Source organism: Ovis aries, chromosome 1 (genome assembly GCF_016772045.2).
Source record: "Ovis aries strain OAR_USU_Benz2616 breed Rambouillet chromosome 1, ARS-UI_Ramb_v3.0, whole genome shotgun sequence".
NCBI lineage: Eukaryota > Metazoa > Chordata > Mammalia > Artiodactyla > Bovidae > Ovis > Ovis aries.
In genome coordinates, this window is record NC_056054.1 from 189,064,927 (window position 1) to 189,085,829 (window position 20,903).

Below are 20,903 nucleotides of genomic sequence, written 5' to 3' on the forward strand. Positions count from 1 at the left end.
TAGTTTTTTGAGGAACTTCTGTACTGGTTTCCTTAGTGGCTGCACCAATTTACGTTCTCACTAATAAGGTATGAGGGTTGCCTTTTCTCTACATCTTCAGCAACATTTGTTATTTATAGATTTTTTGATGATAGCCAACTCAACATGTGTGAGGTGGTATTTCATTGCTGTTTTTACTTGTATTTCTCTAATAAATAGCAATGTTGAGCATCTTTTCATGTGCCTGTTAGCCATCAATATGTCTTCTTTGGAAAAATGTCTATCCAAGTCTTCTGCCCATTTCTTGTTTGGATTTTTAAAAAAATATTAAGTTGATGAGATGTTTGTATATTTTAGAAGTTAACCCCTCGTTGGTTGCATCATTTGCAAATATTTTCTCCACTCAGTAGATCGTCTTTTTGTTTTGTTGATGGTTTCCTTTGCTATGCAAAAGCCTTTAAATTTAATTAGGTCCCATTTGTTTGTTTTTGCTTTTATTTCTTTTGCATTAGGAGCTAGATTTCCCCAAAAAATACAGCCACAATTTATGTCAGAGTATTCTGTCTACATTCTCCTCTCCTTTATGTTTTCAGGTCTTATATTTAGTTCTTTAATTCATTTTGAGTTTATTTTTGTATATGGTGGGAGGAAATGTTCTAATCTCATTCTTTTACATGTAGCTGTTCAGTTCACCCAGCACCACTTACTGAAGAGACTATCTTTTCTCCGTTGTGCATTCTTGCCTCCTGGGTTTTGGATAAATTGACCACAGGTTTGTGGGTTTATTTCTGGGTAGAAGGATTTTGCTTTTAATCAAATTTGTGCTTCTCTTTGCATAGCCAATACATTTATATGATTCAAAATTCAAAAGACTCAAAGGGTATGCATTAAAAGGTCTTTCACCCTCCCCTGTTCCTAGGTACTCAGCTCCAACTTCCTTCCCTCAGAGCCAGCCATGACATCAGTTGCCTTCTAGGGACATGTATAAAAATACGTACATATACGCTTTCCCCCCACTTTCTTTCTTAAAAACAAGTGATGGCATATTACACAATCTGTTTTGTATCTTGATTTTTTTCACTTAATATATTTTGGGGATTATTCCATATTAAATACATCAAGAACCACCTAGAAGACTTCCACGTGTCTAAAAACATATAACACCTCAGGGACATGTGTGCCTTCCCTAAAGAGAAGGAGCATCTGTTAGGCCATTATATGATTCCTGTGAGTTTCGCAGTGAACCCCCTATAGAGAAATTGTACTAAAATTCTCCATTTGGAGAACTCTACTAGGGCCGTATTTATAAGTTGTTTTATAACAGAAGGAGGCAGTATGGAAACTCTGAGGTCATTAAAGTTGATGAGTAACACCACCATATAAGACCAGCAGCTGGTGGGTCACACACCCTGTGATACACAGTAGAGGGGAGCTCGAATACTAGGGAGAACTCAAAGCCAGGAGAGCTCTCCGAAGTTTTTGCTAAAAGACTAATAGCCGTAAGTCACGTTTTATCTACAGGAACTAGCAAAACACATGAAAGGACAAAGACAAGGGCTAGCAAAGAACACTTAGGAGAGTCAGTTTTCAACACTTGGAATCAGATATATAACACAGAATAAAATAATACATATAATCTCTATCCATCTGCCAGTTTCAGTTACAGTAACATTTCCTTCAAAATTACTTTTTGTTCTGTCTGTCCTTCAGCACCATCAGTAAGATGTCTTATCCCTCCCCGATTCCTGCCAGATTCATATCAATGTAGACTTTGAACCTAAAGCATGAAGCTTTCTGTTTTTTCATTTATTTTCAGTTCAGTTCAATTCAGTTCAGTCGCTCAGTCGTGTCCGACTCTTTGTGACCCCATGAATCGCAGCATGCCAGGCCTCCCTGTCCATCACCAACTCCCAGAGTTCACTCAAACCCATGTCCATCGAGTCAGTGATGCCATCCAGCCATCTCATCCTCTGTCATCCCCTTCTCCTCCTGCCCTCAATCCCTCCCAGCATCAGAGTCTTTTCCAGTGAGTCAACTCTTCACATGAGGTGGCCAAAGTATTAGAGTTTCAGCTTTAGCATCAGTCCTTCCAATGAATACCCACTGGAGTATAACTGCTTTACAATGCTGTGCCAGTTTCTGCTGTACAACAAAGTGAATCAGCGATATGTATACATATATCCCCTCCCTCTTGAAACTTCCTCTCATCCCCCATCCCATCCCTCTAGGTCATCAATAATAGCTTTATTGAGATATAATTCACATACCATATCATTAGTCCATTTGAAGTAACAATTCAATGTTTGCTTGTTTTTTTTTTTAGTACAGTCACAGATTTGTACAGCCATCAACTCAATGCATTTAGAACATTTTTATCACCCAAAAAGAAACCCTGTACCTATCCACAGTCACTCCGCATAGCCTCTCAAATTCCCCCAGCTCTAGGCAGCCAGCAGTCTACTATCTGTTTCTATGGATGAGAGAAAAGGTGCTTCAACAGTCTCATTGACAGACTCAACACAACAGAGGAAACAAAATTAGTGATCTTGAAGATAGGCTAGCAGAAATGACACAAATTGAAATACAAAGAAATAAAGAGGTGGGAAGAATAGAGCACCTAAGAGTTATGAAATAGTATCAAATTGGTCTACCATAGAACTAGGTTCAACACCTGGGTTAGGAAGATCCCCTGCAGAAGGGAATGGCTACCCACTCCAGTATTCTGGCCTGGAGAATTCCATGGACTGTATAATCCTTGGGGTTGCAGAGTCAGACACTACTGAGCGAGTTTCACTTTCACTTTCATGTGTAATTGGAATCCCAGAAAGAGAAGAAATAGATACTGATATGAAAGAACTATCTGAAGAAATAATGCCTAAAAATTTTACAACAATAATAAAATATACAGATCCAAAAGGTTCAGAGAATTCCAAGCAGTACAAATACCAAACAAAAACAATCAAACACATCTAGACATAACATATTCCAACTGCTGAAAATAAAAGATAAAGAGAAAATCCTAAAGGCAGTTGGGGAAAAGGAGGAACATACTATTTACACAGGATGAGAGTTAAGTTTTCAAGTACACTTCTCATCTGAAACAATGCAAATCAATAAACAACAAAATGACAACTTAGGAGTACTAAAAGAAAAAACTTTTAACCCAGAATTCTGCACCCATTAAACTCTCTCTCAAAAGTAAAATAAAAAAATAAATAAAAACTTTTAAAAATAAATGAAAACCTCAGAGAATTCATTATAAACAGGCTTGTCGTTCAAGAACTGTTAAGTTCTTCAGACAGAAGGAATATACTGAAAAGAAGTTGGATCTAAATAAACTAAGATCTCTAGAAATGGTTAAAAAGAAGTAAATATAAAAGACTTTTTAAAAGATATATAGGATACATAAAAGAAAAATATATGACAATAATATAAAAGTTGAGAGGGAAGAACTTGGAGTATAGTATTTTAAGACTTTTATACAATAAATGGTACATTATTTGAAGGTAGACTGTGATTAAAGATGTATATTGTACTGGGGCAGACACTAAAAAAATTTTTTAGGAAGTATAATCATTAAGTTAATGAAGATAAAAATAAATAATTAAAATTCTCAATTAATCCAAAGGCAGGCAGAGAAAGATAAAAGAACAAAGAAAAGATAAAACAAATGAAACAACTGCATGGCAGATTTTAATCCAACTATATCAATAATTCCTGGGGAAGGAAATGGCAACCCACTCCAGTATTCTTGCCTAGAGAATCCCATGGACAGAGGGCCCTGACAGGTTGCAGTCAATGGGGTCTCAAAGAGTCAGACATGACTGGGTGACAAAAACACATATCGATAATTGTGTTAAATACCAATAGCCTAATCATGCCAATCAATGATTATAAGATTAGATAAAAAAGCAAGACTCAATTATATGCTGTCTACAAAAAGCCCACTTTAACGATAAAGACAGGGATAGGTTAAAAACAAAAGGGAAAAATATTAAAAATACAGTTCAATTCAGTCACTCAGTCGGGTTTGACTCTTTGCCACCCTGTGGACTGCAGCATGCCAGGCTTCCCTGTCCATCACCAACTCCCAGAGCTGCAAGCACCAATCAAAAGAAAACTGAAATGGTTATATTAATACCATACAAGTAGATTTCAGAACAAGGAATATTAGTAGTGATAAAGAGAGTAATTTCATGATGAAAAGGTTAATTCACTAACTATAACATTCCTAAATGTGTATGCATCTAACAGCAGAGATCCAAAGTACATTATTCAAAAATTCTTAGAACTGAAAGGAGAACTAAGTAAATCTCTAACTGTATTTGGATACTTCAACACTCCTCTCTCAGTAACTGATTAAAAGGGAAAAAGTATACAGAAAATAAGTAAAGATATAGTAGAACAGAACACCACTGTCAACCTGCAAGACTGAATTGATACTACACAAAACGACAGGATACACATTCAAGGACACATGAAGCATTTACCAAGATAAGCCATATTCTAGGCCACCAAGCAGACCTGGATCAATTTAGAAGAAATGAAATTATAGAGAAATGTTCTGTGAGCATAATGAAATTAAATTAGAAGTTAATAACAAGAAGATATCTGAAAAAGCCCTCAAATATTTGGAGACTAAACACCACACTTCTAAATGACCCGTAGATTAAAGAGGAAGTCACAAGGATATTTGAAAACACTTCAGATTGAATGATGTGAAAGCACAATACATCAAATTTGAGGAGACACAGCTAAAGTAGTTAAAGTTTAGCAGGAAATTTATAGCATCAAATGCTATCAGAATAAAAGAAAAGCCTCAAATCTATACATGTGTGTGTGTATATATGGGCTTCCCTGGTAGCTCAGTTTAAGAATCTGCCTGCCAATGTAGGAGACATGGGTTCGGTCCCTCGGTCAGGAACATTCTGGAGAAGGAAATGGCAACCCACTCCAGTATTCTTGCCAGGAGAATCCCATGGACAGAGAAGCCTGGTGGCTACAGTCCATTGGGTTGCAAAGAGTTGGATATGGCTTAGCAACTAAACAACTACATGTGTGTATGTGTAAATGTACATATATATATATATATACTTACATAAATATAGAGATACATCATTATCATGTGAGGCTTATCCTAGAAATGTAGGGTTGGTTCAACATTTGAAAATCAATCAGTGTAATTTATTAATCAACTGACTAAATGCAAAAAAACTAGGTGATCATTTCATTAGATGCAACAACAAAAAAAAGCACCAGACAAAATTCAAATTCCATGTATGGCTCTGAGCAACAGCTTTAGTCCGAATGCAAAAAAACCGGAAAGCTCTGCTTTTAAAAAAGGTAAAAGGTCCTTAAGGGATCCAGAAGTCCTCTTATGAGAAAGGTATCAGCTGACATTAGAAGACTGAGTATGACGGGAGAGATACTTAGCAGAGTCTTCAAATACGCAATGAAATTATGTCCACGCTATAGTTGTTTCAGATAGAGCTGGTTATATACAGGCAGACTTATAATGAAAAAAAGAAGAGCTTCACTATTACTGGACCTCTGGGCAAAGCCCCATCTGAAGTGGGGTTATTGTGTTGGGATACTGTGGTAGGAGTGGAATGTGGCTCACCAGGGAGGGACCAGAATAAGTGACGGAATCTAGACTCCTCTATTGCCAGTTTAATAGCTCAAGTCTCAGTGAGCGATCCAAGGGTCAGACCTGAGTCTTGAAACCAAATTATCAAAGTAGAGCTGCAAAAGCCCAGATGAATGTCGGGCTTTTGAGAGTCACCCCCGGCTGGGAAGCGCTGGCTCGGAGGTCATTTTGCAGTGCCAATGGCCCCTGGGGCCCCGCGCCCAGGGAGGGCTCCCACACTCCCAGGGAACATCCAGGCAACCTCCACATGGCTGTTCCCTCAAATTTGCTCTGCGGGAGAGAGCTCGTGAGCCTAGGCTTGTCTGCACCGTGCTCGGCTCCTCCGGGCAGAACACCCTGGGCGCCCACCTGGAGCGCGGGCCTAGGGGCCCCAACTGGCATTTTTTGCCTGGAGAGCCCTAACTCGGGGTGGCCCAACAACTGCTTGCAAAGGCCTCCCGTGGCTGTTTGCTACCTTCTGCCAGAGCTAGCTTTGATCCCTGCTCCGGCATTGGGCACACCAGGGGCAGGCCCCCCACCCCTCGCTGGGGGGCCCATGGGAGGTGCCAGGTGCCCTCGGCCAGGTGACCCCAGCATGGCATCCAGCCCCCTCAGACGCACTCCTTAGGCATCCTTACTCCCCCACAGCTTCCTTCCCCATGGGCGACCTAGGAATGTGTTTGCAAGGCTCACAGAGGGCAGGCAGACACCCGGCCCTGACTTGGGAATTGAGTCCCTGGGAGCAGGCCTGGAGGTCTGGCGTCTGAGGAGCCACACACTGGCTGCACAGTAGAGGCCTGAAAACCCACTGTCCAGGGCTGCCTTTCCTGCTTCCAAGGACGAGAGCGTCTCCAGCTGCCTGCGGGCTGAGAGTCACCCCCGGCTGGGAAGCGCTGTCTGGGAGGTCATTTTGCAGTGGCAATGGCCACTTCAAGGGTACCTGAAGCCAAGAAGATTAGAAGAAACAATCATCTCTCTAAATACATGCTTGCAAACTGGGGTACAATTTAAAGAAGCCAGATATGCAAGTGACAACACCTCATATGTTAGCATGGTTATAAGGCTCTGACCCTTCCCTGGATGAAAAAGCTGGGCCTTCTGACTTATGGGACAGGACATGGGAGAACGTACACACGGCTTGCTGCAAATAGACCTATATTCTAAAAGGCACAGGGCCACGGTGATTGGCTTTATGGGGAACTCAGACCAGTTCCAGAATATCAGGTTAACAGTATACCCAAGAAAGAAAAGGGCCTGAAAAAGAAAGATGCCTCTGACTTCTTTTGGGGGACTATACAATATGATGGTTTGATATATGTACACATTGTGAAAATATAACCACAATTAACACATCAGTCACTTTACAGTTACCGCGCATGTTTGTCTGTGGTGAGAACATTTAAGGTCTATTTAAATTAGCTAATTTCAAGTATATAATACAGTATTATTATTTTTAAATATTTATTTGGCCAAGCCAGGTGTTAGTTGCAGCACTTGGGATCTTTAACTGTGGCATGTGAACTCTTATTTGTGGCAGGTGGGGTCTAGTTCCCTGACCAGGTATCAGCCTTGGGCTCCCTGCATTGGGAGCATGGAGTCTTAGTCACTGGAGCCCCAGGGAAGTCCGTATAATACAATATTATTAACTGCAGTCACTGCACCTTAGCTAGAGTCAGGTTACACATCAGGTCTGCAGAATTTATTCACCTTATAACTGAAAGTTTGTACCCTTTGACCAAGATCTCCCTGCTTTCCCACACAGTCCCCCTCCCCACCATCCACTGGCAACCAAGATGTTCTGGTTCTGTGAGTTTGACTTTTTTAGATTCCACATATAATTAAGGTCATACTGTACAGGTTTCCCCCACTTTTTCAAAGTAGAGCATTTCTATGAAACCTTTAGTAAGCATAAAGCAAAAAAAGCAGTTACCTTAAGAACACATCTTGCTAACAGATGCACAAAAATAAACTGAATAAAGCACAGATGTTCACAGACAAAGTTCAAAGCAGCTTGATGCTGAGATGCTGAGTGTAGTTCCCGGGGGTTGGAGCTTGTTTCCACTTTCACTGCTCAGGATATGTGTTGACTCTTGAACAGTTCACTGAAAAACAAACATGGGCTATTTGTGCTTTTTATAGAAGCAAAAATTCTCTTAGGATTTCTTGCAGTTACCAAAAACAGGTACTAATGTAGTTCTTTCATAGAGAGAAGTGGTGTAATGGAAACTTTCAAAAATTGGGGAATACCTCTACAAGTCTCTCTTTGCCTAGCTTATTTCACCTAGCATAATGTCCTCCAATTTCATCTATATTGTCACAAATGGAAGGATTTCCCTCTTTTTAATGGCTAAATACTATTCCACTCTGTGTGTGTCCGATTTGCTTTATCCATTTATCCATCAACCAACACTTAGGTTGTTTCATAATCCTGGCTTGACTTACTGTGAATAACGCTGCAGTGAACAAGAGAATGCAGGTATCTCTTTCAGATACTGAGTCCATTTCCTTTAGATAAATACCCAGAAGTAGGATTGCTGGTTCATATGGTAGTTCCATTTTTAACTTTTTGAGGAAACTCCATATTGTTTTCCATAATGGCTAAACCAATTTACATTCCTACCAACAAGTGTACAAGAGTACCCTCTCCTCCATACCCTCACCAGCATTTATTACTTCTAGTCTTTTTTGGTTGGAGAAGACTCTTGAGAGTCCCTTGGACTGTAAGAAGATCAAATCAGTCAATCCTAAAGGAAATCAATTCTGAATATTCATTGGAAGGACTGATGCTGGGACTGACGTTCCAATACTTTGGCCACCTGATGCAAAGAAATGACTCATTAGAAAAGACCCTGATGCTGGGAAAGATGGAAGACAGGAGGAGAAGGGGATGATGGAGGATGAGATGGTTGGATGGCATCACTGACTTGATGGATATGAGTTTGAGCAAGCTCCAGTAGTTTGTGATAGACAGGGAAGCTTGGAGTTGGACTGTGAAGAAGGCTGAGCGCCGAAGAATTGATGCTTTTGAACTGTGGTGTTGGAGAAGACTCTTGAGAGTCCCTTGGACTGCAAGGAGATCCAACCAATCCATTCTGAAGATCAGCCCTGGGATTTCTTTGGAAGGAAAGATGCTAAAGCTGAAACTCCAGTACTTTGGCCACCTCATGCGAAGAGTTAACTCATTGGAAAAGACTCTGATGCTGGGAGGGATTGGGGGCAGGAGAAGGGGACGACAGAGGATAAGATGGCTGGATGGCATCACTAACTTGATGGACATGAGTCTGAGTGAACTCTGGGAGTTGGTGATGGACAGGAAGGCCTTGGCGTGCTTCGATTCATGGGGTCTCAAAGAGTCGGACACGACTGAGCGACTGACCTGAACTGAACTGAATGACTAGTGATGTTGAGCACCTTTTCAAATATCTCTTGGCCACTTAGATGTCATTTTTGGACAAATGTCTATTCAAGTCCCTTGCTCATTTTTTAATTGGATTACTTAATGTCCTTAGGGGGGCAGTTTGTTTCTAGCAAAAACAAAACAACTGTTGAGCTAGATATACATTCTTTATATATTTTACTGATTAATCCCCTTTAGATATATGATTTGCAAATATTTTCTCTCATTTTATAGGTTGCCTTTTCATTTCATTGCATATGGACAAGCAAAATTTTCCCAATACCATTTGTTGAAAAGACTCTTCTTTCTCCATTGTGTATTCTTGGACCCTTGTCAAAGATTAGTTGATCGTCTACATGCGGATTTATTTCAGGGCTCTCTATTCTGTCCCACTGATACATGTCTGTTTTTATGCCAACACCATACTGTTTTGGAAGGGCTGATGCTGAAGCTGAAACTCCAATACTTTGGCCACCTGATGTGAAGCGCTGACTCATTGGAAAAGACCCTGATGCTGGGAAAGATTGATGGCAGGAGGAGAAGGGGATGACAGAGGATGCCTGGATGGCATCACTGACTCAATGGACATGAGTCTGAGCAAACTCTTCGAGACGGTGAAGGTTAGGAAAGCCTGGCGTGCTGTACTCCACGGGGTTGCAAAGAGTCAGACACGACTGATTGAACAATAACAATGCTGTTTTGATTACTATAGCTTTCTAATATAGTTTGAAATCAAGAATTGCAATGCCTTCAGCTTTGTTCTTCTTTCTCAAGAGTGCCTTGTCTATTTAGTTTTTTGTGGTTCCATACACATTTTAGGATTGTTTGTTCTATTGATATTTCCGTGGAAAATGTTGTTGGAATTTTGATAGGAACTGCATTGAATTTGTAGATCATGTTGGGTGGTATGGATGATTTAATGATATTAATTCTTCCAATCCATGAATACGGGCTATCTTTCCATTTACTTGTGTCTTTTTAAATTTCTTTCATCGATGTCTTATAGCATTCAGAGTATAAATCTTTCACCTCCCTGGTTAAATTTATTCATATGTATTTATTTATTTACTCTTCCTGATGCTATTATAAGTGGGATTGTTTCCTTAATTTCTTTTTGAGACATTTCATTGTTGGTGCCTCCAGATTCTGACACAGGTTTTAAAAGAAGACTAGTTCCTTCTGCAGCCCCTTTCCAAAGGCCACATCAATTCAGAGATAAAAATCAAAACAAAAGCCCCAGAGCTAAGGACAGGAAGGAAGGGCAGCTATTCAAACTCCCTGTCCCTCTCCTCCATAGCACACAATAGTTGAGTCCTCTACTAGAGAAGCATAGCTCCAAAAGAATCTCTCTGACCTGGTGTTTTCTGGTTTCAAAGCCTCTGTTTGATCACTGTCACTATGGCGACAAGTCTGGGATGCTCTGCTCTAAGTGAGGAAGCTTATCCCTTCAAATATGCTTCTTGAGTGAGCAACAAAGGAATGCACTGAACCTCAACTAATCTCATATTCTCCTGGGAGACCTCTCTCAAGAGGCACTTTCCCCCCTCTTGTCCTCACAAACCTCCCAGGTTTAATACTGTTCAGCCAATAACCACATTTACATAGAGATTTACAGTTTACTTTGACCCACATCACCTCAATCAAGCCTAACGAGTCCTCTTAAGTCACATGAGCCTCTTCTACAGCAACTAAACAAGGCCTTTGGTTTTAGGGAGCCCTTCCCCAGAAGGCTAGCAGACATGGGCCCTGCAGCTGGGATGGGACCCAGGAAGGAGGGGTAGGAGGGCAGGGAGTTTATCTACATGACTTTTTCTTTTCCAGAGGGAAGAATCTGCAGAGGTTTGTAATCCTGATGCCCGCTCCCCCAAAGCTCTTCTCAGTCTGTTCCAGGCTGTTCTGACTTGGCTCATGTTCTACATCTTTCCCAGCCCCAACTGTTCTAAGAGTGGGTGTCAGCTCTGGGGAATTTATCCTCCCTGACCTCAGATGGGTCTTCCTTAATTATGAGTTCTCAGAGTCAGCCTTGGCTTCCTATAACATAGACATAAAGAGAAAATGCTCCTTTATTTTCCTTTATTTTCTCTCCTCTATGATATCACTCTCGTCACTTCTAGTCACCACATGTGTATGGGTTTGCCCCTCATCAAGCAACTGTCTGCAACACAGTTGAGTATCCTACAATTTAACTCAATTCTGACATTCTCTACCTGGAAAGAACATCAGATTCCACAGACTGCACCCACTTCATATGGCAACTGCAAGTCTGGGTAGTCACCTGTACTTCTGAGCAATTGGCGATAAGTGAGAGGTTCCCACACCTGCTCCTTAAGTTTGATCATTAGCTAGGAAAGCTCAGAGAACTCAAGAAAACAGCTTACTTATTAGATTAGTAGTTTATTACATTGGCTATTAAAGAACATGAATAACCAGTCAGATGAAGAGATACATAGGGTGAGGTCCTGAAGAGTCCCAAGCATAGGAGCTTCTGTCTCATGGAGCCTGGAGTATACCACCTTCCTGGCACATAGATGAATCAACCTAGGAACTCTTCAAACATCATCCTTCTGGGGTTTTATGGAGGCTTCCTATCATAGGCATGATTGATCACATCATTGGCCACTGGTGATTAAATCATTCTTTAGCCCTTCTCCCCTCCCCAGAGGTCAGGAAGTAGAACTGAAAGTTCCAACTCTAACCACCTGGCTGGTTCTGCTGGCAACTAGTCCTCTTCCAGTGGTCTTCTAGGGGCTTTCCAAAAATCACCTCACGAATATATGCTCAGTATGAATAGCAAAAAACACCCATTTCATCTTTATGCTCTAGAGCTATTTAAGGAGTTAGGAACAAAAGATGTGCATATAGTTCTTAGCACTTAAGAAATTACAATGGTTTTAAGAGCTAATTCCAGAAAACATGACAAATTTATTGCATCAGAGTATCACAACAGTGCTGTACTGCGCTTAGTCACTCAGTTGTGTCCAACTCTTTGCGACCACATGGACTGTAGCCCACCAGGATCCTTTGTCCATGGGGATTCTCCCGGCAAGAATAATGGAGTGGGTTGTCATGCCCTCCTCCAGGGGATCTTCCCAAACCAAGGATCGAACCCAGGTCTCCTGCACTGCAGGCAGATTCTTTACCATCTGAGCCACCAGGGAAGCCCATACCTCTTAATAGTTTTATAACACTGGGGAAGTAATTTAACCCTTTCTTAACATTTTATTTTAAATTGGGGGATAATTGCAATATAGTGCTGGTTTCTACCTTTCTAAGCCTGTTGCCTCCTCTGTAAGATGGGAACAGATACATCTATCCAGTGGGTCTGATGATAAGGACTGAGGGCCAGATGCCTTCTACAACACCCAGTTCCTTTCCATCCTAGCTCGCTCTGCCCTCAGGGCGCAGGCAGTCTCTAACCTCTTCGGAAGGTTCATAACACAAAGGCAAAATGATGTATCAACCTCTCATTGACTTCTCTAGCTTCTGTTTTGGGGTCACCTAAATCATTTCTGGGTGATGTGTAATTCTTTCCCTTCAGTTTTCAAAATAAACAAATAAGGGAAGCTGTTCAACTTCATTTGTTTTTATTATGAGAGGCAGTGAAGAACAAAGATTATCCTAGGAGGCCAAACTTCTCGGTTCCAGTCATCCCTGCTCACTGAGTTCCTCAGCCTCCTTAGTCTCTAGGAGTTTCTTTCTAAGTAACTCCTTTGCCTTGCCTCCCAGAGGAAAGCGGCTGAGTAGGTTGCTCTGTTGGAGGCCCTTTCCACTCTAAGATCTCCCTTCAGGGAGTACCAAACATAAAATGGGATAAATCAGACTTTGCTGAGGGGCTAGTCTTGCCCTCTAGGAGCATTCTAAATCCAGCCCCCACTTCTTCAGATAAACATTTCATTCGGAAATAATTTTAGATTTTCAGAAAATTTGCTAAGATGATGCAGAGAGCTCCTTTAACCAATTTCCCCTAATGATAACATCTTACATCACCATGGTACATTTGTTAGAACTACAAAGCCAACATTAGTACACTATTATTTACTAAATTCCAGACTTTATTTGGATTTCACCACTTTTCCCACTAATGTCCTTTTTTCTGTTCCTGGATCCAATCCAGGATACCTCATTGCATTTAGGATAAAATATCTTTTAAATGGTGAAAGATTTCCAACACAGAGACAAACAGAACTTCAGTAAAAAGAACATCAGAAACAGCTGATGCTTTTTTTGTGCCCTCTCTTCCCATTCTCAAGCCCTTTCCTTTCTCCCTAGAGAATCACCATCACAAACCTATTGTTTATCATTCCCAGGCACCTTTGCATGGATTCCTAAATATATACATATATATAAACATAATAAACACTATATAGTGTTGTTTTCCAGACTTTAAAACTTACATAAACATTATTCTTTTTGCATCCTTCCATAACTTGTTTTTTCATTCAATATTGTTTGAGATCCATCTGTTAGGAAATAAGATGATGGTTCTTTCAACTGCTACACATAATATGTAAAGTATTTCATTCTATGAGTACACCACTATTATCATACACCTACTGATAGACATTTAAACCATTTCCGCGCCCCCCCCCCCGCCCCCGGCCCCGGCTTTTTTTTTTTTTTTTTTTTTTTTTGCTGCTGAAATAGACACTTTAATGCATGTTTGCTGATGCATGTAAGACTCTATCTAGGACTAGAATTTCTAGGTTAAAGGTGGAACCAAATTGTTTCTTAAAGCTGTTGTATTGATCTACACTCCTTTCAGAGGTGAGTGAGTCTGTTGCTCCACTTCCTCATCCTTACTTGGAAGTGCATTCATTTTATAAATTAATTGGGACAGAATCGGCAGCTTTATGATGAGTCTTCCAGTTCAAGAACACAGCAGCTTTCTTTTTATTAAGGCTCTTTTTTTTCCTTTTAATAACCGAAATTTCCCTAAAAATATTCTTGTACATATTTTGGTTAGGCATACGTTTAGGCATCTTGAGGCTTTTATTACTATTGAAAAATAGAATTTTTAAAATTAATTTTTCTAATTGGCTATTACTGGTAAATAAGATTTTGATATGTTGATTTTGTGTCTAGGGAAACTGGCAAGCTCTTACTATATATTTTCTACTTATAGACCTCAAGAAAGTCATATTGTATGCAAATAAGGACATACCTTTCAATATTCACATTTTCTTATTTTATTGCATTGGTTAGAATCTCCTGTACAGTGCTAAACATAAATGGCAAGAAAGGGCATCTTAATCCTTTTTGTGTCTTTAATGAAAGGAAGCCAAGAGTCTTATTGTAGGGATAGTTTTTGCTGGACTATTCTGATAGCGGCTCTTTATCAAGTTAAGGAAATTCCCTTCTAAGTTTCCTGAGAAGTCTATTCGGTCGTGAATAAACCACTGAATTATGCCAACTGCTTCTTCTGCATCTTACAGGTTATGGGTATTAACTGACCTGCTAATATGATTTACTACATTAACACATTTTCTGATGTTGGACCATTCTTAATTTCATGCATAAACTCTACTTAGAATATAAATATTTGAAACAGATTTACAAATATTTTCATAAGAATTTATGTTCAAAAAAAAAGAATTTATGTTCATAAATTGGATTGGTCTGTAATTTTCCTTTCTTGTATTCTTGTCTGGTTCGTGTATTTAGGTCATATTGTCATTGTAAAAGTAAATGAAAGTGAAAGTTGCTCAGTTGTGTCCAACTCTTTGTGACCCCATGGACTATACAGTCCATGAAATTTTAGGCCAGAATACTGAAGTGGGTAGCCATTCTCTTCTCCAGGGGATCTTCCCAACCTAGGGATGGAACCCAGGTCTCCTACATTGCAGGCGGTTTCTTTACCAACCGAGTCACCAGGGAAGCTTTCCCTAATTTTCAATTTTTTTAAACAGTTTGTTAATATTAGGATTATCTATTTCCTTGAAGTTGAATGAAGTACAGATGTAAATCACCTAAGTATGATGTTTTGGGGTGAGGAAGTCTTGGTTATTAGTTTAAGTTCTTTAATGATTTTTCCTTTATTGGTATTTTCTCTATTTTTTGAAGGAATTTTGGCAAAAAAAAATATTTACCTAGAAAATCATGTCTTCTCCCAATCCAAATTTTGGCATAAAATTCTTCAGAGTATCATCTTATGATTTTTATTATATATTATGCATCTGTAGTTATAGTTCCCTTTCTTCCAAAATATTATTTGTGGCTCTTTTTCTGAATTAAAAACACTTAATTAGGGATTAATCAATTTTATAACTCCTCTAAATTACCTTATACATCATGTTGTTTGTTTTCTTAGTGTCCTTACTTCTACTTTTCTAAAGGTTTGTTTTCCTTCTTGTCTATCTTCTTGAGATAGACATGTATAGGCAATAATAGATGTCTACACAGTATGTACTCTCCCTTCATTCTTTATTAGCATAATCCTTATTTAGTTTTGGAAAGCAACATGCCAAACAAAAGAATTATATTTTTAAGACTCCATTATAGCTAGGAAATGCCATATGACTTACTTTTTACCAGTGACATATAAGTGGAAGTTACTGGGTAGGGCTTCCAGTAATACTCTGTAATTAAAGATATTCTTCCTTGAGAACCCCATGAACAGTAATGAAAAGGCAAAAAGATAGGACACTGAAAGATGAACTCCCCAAGTTGGTAGGTGCCCAATATGCTACTGGAGAAGAGCCGAGAAATAGCTCCAGAAAGAATGAAGAGGCTGAGCCAAAGTGAAAACAACATGCAATTGTGGATAAGACTAGGATGGAAGTAAAGTCCGATGCTGTAAAGAACAATATTGTATATGAACCTGGAATGCTAGGTCCATAAATCAAAGTAAATTGGAAGTGATCAGACAGGAGAGGGCAAGAGTGAACATTGACATTTTAGGAATCAGTGATCTGAAATGGACCAGAATGGGCGAATTTAATTCAGATGACCATTATATCTACTACTGTGGGTAAGAATCCCTTAGAAGAAACAGAGTAGCCATCATAATCAACAAAAGAGTCCAAAATGCAGTACTTGGGTGCAATCTCAAAAACGACGGAATGATCTCTGTTCGTTTCCAAGGCAAACCATTCAAGATCACAGTAATCCGAATCTATGTCCCAAGCACTAATGCTGAAGAAGCTGAAGTTGAATGGTTCTATAGAGACCTATAAGACCTTCTAGAACTAACACCAAAAAAAGATGTCCTTTTCAACATAGGGAACTGGAATGCAAAATTAGGAAGTCAAAAGATACCTGGAGTAACAGGTAAGTTTGACCTTGGAATACAAAATGAAGCAGGGCAAAGGCTTACAGAGTTTAACCAAGAGAACACACTGGTCATAGCAAGTGTGTGGCTTACAACAACACAATAGATGACTCTACACATGGACATCACCAGAAGGTCAACACTGAAATCAGATTGATTATATTCTTTGCAGCCAAAGATGGAGAAGCTCTATACGGTCAGCAAAAACAAGACCAGGAGCTGACTGTGGCTCAGATTATGAACTCCTTATTGAAAAATTCAGACTTAAATTTAAGAAAGTAGGGAAAACCACTAGACCATTCAGGTATGACCTAAATTAAATCCCTTATGATTATATAGTAGAAGTGACAAACAGATTCAAGGAATTAGATCTGACAGAGTGCCTGAAGAACTATGGACAGAGGTTCATGACATTGTACAGGAGGCAGGGATCAAAATTATCCCCAAGAAAAAGAGATGCAGAAGGGCAAAATGGTTGTCTGAGGAGGCCTTACAAGTAGCTGAAAAAAGAAGAGAAGCGAAAGGCAAAGGAGAAAAGGAAAGATATATCCATCTGAATGCAGAGCTCCAAAGAATAGCAAGGAGAGACAAGAAAGCCTTCCTCATGATTAATGCAAAGAAATAGAGGAAAGTAATAGAATCAGAAAGACTAGAGATCTCTTCAAGAAAATTAGAGATACCAAGGGAACATTTCATGCAAAGATGGGCTCGATAAGGGACAGAAATGGTATGGACCTAACAGAAGCAGAAGATGTTAAGAAGAGGTGGCAAGAACACGCAGAAGAACTGTACAAAAAAGATCTTCACAATCCAGATAATCATGATCGATGGTGTGATCACTCACCTAGAGCCAGACATCTTGGAGTGTGAAGTCAAGTGGGCCTCAGGAAGCATCATTATGAACAAAGCTAGTGGAGGTGATGGAATTCCAGTTGAGCTATTTCAAACCCTAAAAGATGATGCTGTGAAACTGCTGCACTCAATATACCAGGAAATTTGGAAAACTCAGCAGTGGCCACAGGACTGGAAAAGGTCAGTTTTCATTCCAATCCCAAAGAAAGGCAATGCCAAAGAATGCTCAAACTACCCACAGTTGCACTCATCTCACATGCTAGCAAAGTAATGCTCAAAATTCTCCAAGCTAGGCTTCAACAGTACATGAACTGTGAACTTCCAGATGTTCAACCTGGATTTAGAAAAGGCAGAGGAACCAGAGATCAAATTGCCAACATCTGCTAGATCATAGAAAAAGCAAGAGAATTCCAGAAAAACATCTATTTCTGCTTCATTGACTACTCTAAAGACTTTGACTGTGTGGATCACAATAAAATGCAGAAAATTCTTGGAGATGGGAATACCAGACCACCTTACCTGCTTCCTGAGAAACGTGTATGCACATCAAGAAGCAACAGCTAGAACTGGACATGGAACAACAGATTGGTTCAAAATTGAAAAAGGAGTATGTCAAGGCTGTATATTGTCACCCTGATTATTTAACTTACATGCACAGTACATCATGTGAAATGCTAAGCACAAGCTGGAATCAAGATTGCAGGGAGAAATATCAATAACCTCAGATACGCAGATGACACCACCCTTATGGCAGAAAGCAAATAGGAACTGAAGAGCCTCTTGATGAAAGTGAAAGAGGAGAGTGAAAAAAACAGGCTTAATACTCAACATTCAAAAAACAAAGATCATGGCATCTGGTTCCATCACTTCATGGCAAATAGATGGGGAAACAATTTAAACAGTAACGGACTTTATTTTGGGGGGCTCCAAAATCACTGCAAATGGTAATTGCAGCCATGAAATTTAAAAGTTCGCTCCTTGGAAGAAAAGCTATGACAAACCTAAACAGCATATTAAAAAGCAGAAACATTGTTTTGCCAACAAGTACACGTATAATCAAATCTATACCAGTCAATTGATCCAACCAGGATCAATCCAACCAGTCAATCATAAAGGAAATCAGTCTTGAATATTCATTGGAAGGACTGATGATGAAGCTGAAGCTTCAATACTTTGGCCACCTGATGAGAAGAACTGACTCATCAGAAAAGACCCTGATGCTGGGAAAGATTGAAGTCAGGAGGAGAAGGGGATGACAGAGGATGAGATGGTTGGATGGCATCACGGACTCAATGGACATGGGTTTGAGCACACTCTGATGAAGGACAGGGAATCCTGGTATGCTGCAGTCCATGGGGTTGCAAAGAGTCAGACAGGACTGAGCAACTGAACTGAATTGTTTAAGATAGCAAACTCAGTTGGTACATGCCTATTTCATAACCTGTCATTTTCTCCCCCATCATGTCTGGAATGTGCATATACAACTGGAAGTAAAGCAGCCACCTTACGACCATGAGGCAGCAAGTTTGAGTAAAAAGCTAAGTTTAGATGAGTCAGCAGTCAGAAGAGCCAGGGTCAACATGGCAACACGGAACCTCCACATCTGCTTTGAACTATCTACCTCCAGATGAATCAAGTCCCTCCCAAAACTGTGTTCCTCTGAGACAGGAGGGAATAGGGCAGGGCACAGCTGAAAGCATGCATCTCAGACTGGAACTTGAACCCATGGTTTTTTAACAAGGTCATACACCTGGTTTCAGGGTTAACTGAAGCTCAAGTTACTGATGTCTCATTGCAGAAAAACTTCAGTGAGACACAAAATGATAGGTAAGAAATGGGTTTATTTAGAGAGAAATTCACTCCACAGAGTCTGGGTCATGAGAACAACTCTGAAATATGAGGTGGTTAGTTTTTATGGGCTGGGTAATTTCATAGGCTAAGGAGTAGGAGGAGTATTCCAGCTATTTTAAGGAAGGAGAGGGGATTTCCAGGAATTGGACCAACACACACTTTTGATCTTTGACGGTTGGCTTCAGAACTGTCATGGCACTGGTGGGCGTGTCACTTAGCTTGCTAATGTGTTACAAAGAGTGTATACTGAGGTTCAAGGTCTAGTGGATGTCTGCCATCTTGGACCTATTTGGTTTGAATCAGTTTATGTCTTGTCCTTGGGCTATGTCATTCTTTTTAAAGTTTATGTCCTGATCCCTTTCCGTCTGTTTCAGAACCGTTAAAAGAATGACACAACCATCAAGAAGAGAATTAAATGGCAACCCACTCCAGTACTCTTGCCTGGAAAATCCTATGGGTGGAGGAGCCTGGTAGGCTACAGTCTATGGGGTTGCAAACAGTCTGATATGACTGAGTGACTTCACTCACTCAGTCATACATATATACAGGCTTCCCTGGTAGCTCAGCTGGTAAAGAATCCACCTGCAGTGCAAGAGACTCTGGTTCAATCCCCAGGCAGGGAAGATCCCCTGGAGAAGGGATAGACTACCCACTCCAGTATTCTTGGGCTTCCCTGGTGGCTCAGATGGTTAAGAATTTGCCTGCAATGCAGGAGACCTCAGTTCCATCCCTGGGTTCGGAAGATCACCTGGAGGAAGGCATGGAAACCCACTCTAATATTTTTACCTGAAGAATTGCCATGGACAGAGAAGCTAGGTGGGCTACAGTCCATGGGGTCGCAGAGTCAGACATGACTGAGTGACTAAGCACAGCACAGCATACATATATATGGCTGATTCATGTTGGTGTGTGGTAAAAACCAAAAAAAAAAAGAACAGGATATGACATAAACTGGTTAGAATCTATTAGGCCCAAGATGGTGGAAGATTCAAACTTCAGTAGACCTTGAGCCTCATTATATGCTCATTGTAATACATTAAGCATTTGCTAAATTACACATTCACAGGTGCCATAACAGTTCTGAAGCTGAACATAAAAGCCCAAAAAGTGGGTAGCAGCCCAATTCCTGGAAATCCCCACTCCTTGCACAAAATAGCTGAAATAACCCACCCACAAGAAAGAAAAGCTTTCTTGATTAAACTGAGAGATCACCTGAGCTGGTCTAATCCAAAAAGACCACCTAGCCAACCCCAAAAGTAATGATATAAATGAAAATGGCCATGGTTTAAGTTCCTAAATTTGAGGTGGCTTGTTATGCAGCATAAGCTAGCTAATACAGAAATTGATTTCAGGACTGGGGTGCTGCCATAACAAAAGTCTAAAACATGTGGTGTTGGGTTTGGAATAGGTTAGTGACCAGAAACTCAGTAAGGAAACAGATTGCAAAGGCCGAAAAAATGGGGGGGGGGGGGAAATGCTCCAGCAAATTTGTAAAATGATGACTCACGCTATGCGCAGAAAGAACATCTGGTAAACCTGAAGTCGGCAGTAGCTTGAGAGAGAAAGAAAATGTCAGCTACAGCTAAGTAGGTCTCCAGAGAGAATTTGGAAAGTGCCAACTGGGTGCTCTTTACTACCTACGATAAAGGATGGCAAGACAGAGGGGTGGGTGAAAGAAGGGAATGTTCAGTTTTCAGCCCGAATTTAGATAGAAAATAGAGGGTCCAGGGCCCGCTGCATTGGAAAACACAACTCTCATCACTAGTCTCCACATATCTGAATAGTCTTCAAGTAAAAGATTCTCAAAGCAAAAGGAGACCTAGGACAAAGAGAAAAGCAAACGTATGGCCACTTGTTAAGACCTCTGCAAGATTTAAGAAAGAGCCTAGCATACTTTCTCAGCCAGACAAAAAGGTATGACAGAGCCTGAT

The 20,903-nt window shown here is 40.2% G+C and overlaps 1 protein-coding gene across 4 annotated transcripts in view; it reads right to left on the reverse strand.

Moving 5' to 3' along the window:
* Nucleotides 1-20,903, reverse strand: part of MYLK (myosin light chain kinase) — a 280,078-nt gene that overhangs the window by 225,282 nt on the left and 33,893 nt on the right. For 2 of the 4 annotated variants that reach the window (XM_042232315.2, XM_042232305.2), the window contains exon 2: nucleotides 7,536-7,707. The exons of the other annotated variants lie outside the window; for them this stretch is intronic. The gene's annotated coding sequence lies outside the window, so the exon portion shown is untranslated. The remainder of the gene's footprint in view (nucleotides 1-7,535; nucleotides 7,708-20,903) is intronic. 4 annotated transcript variants of the gene reach the window in all.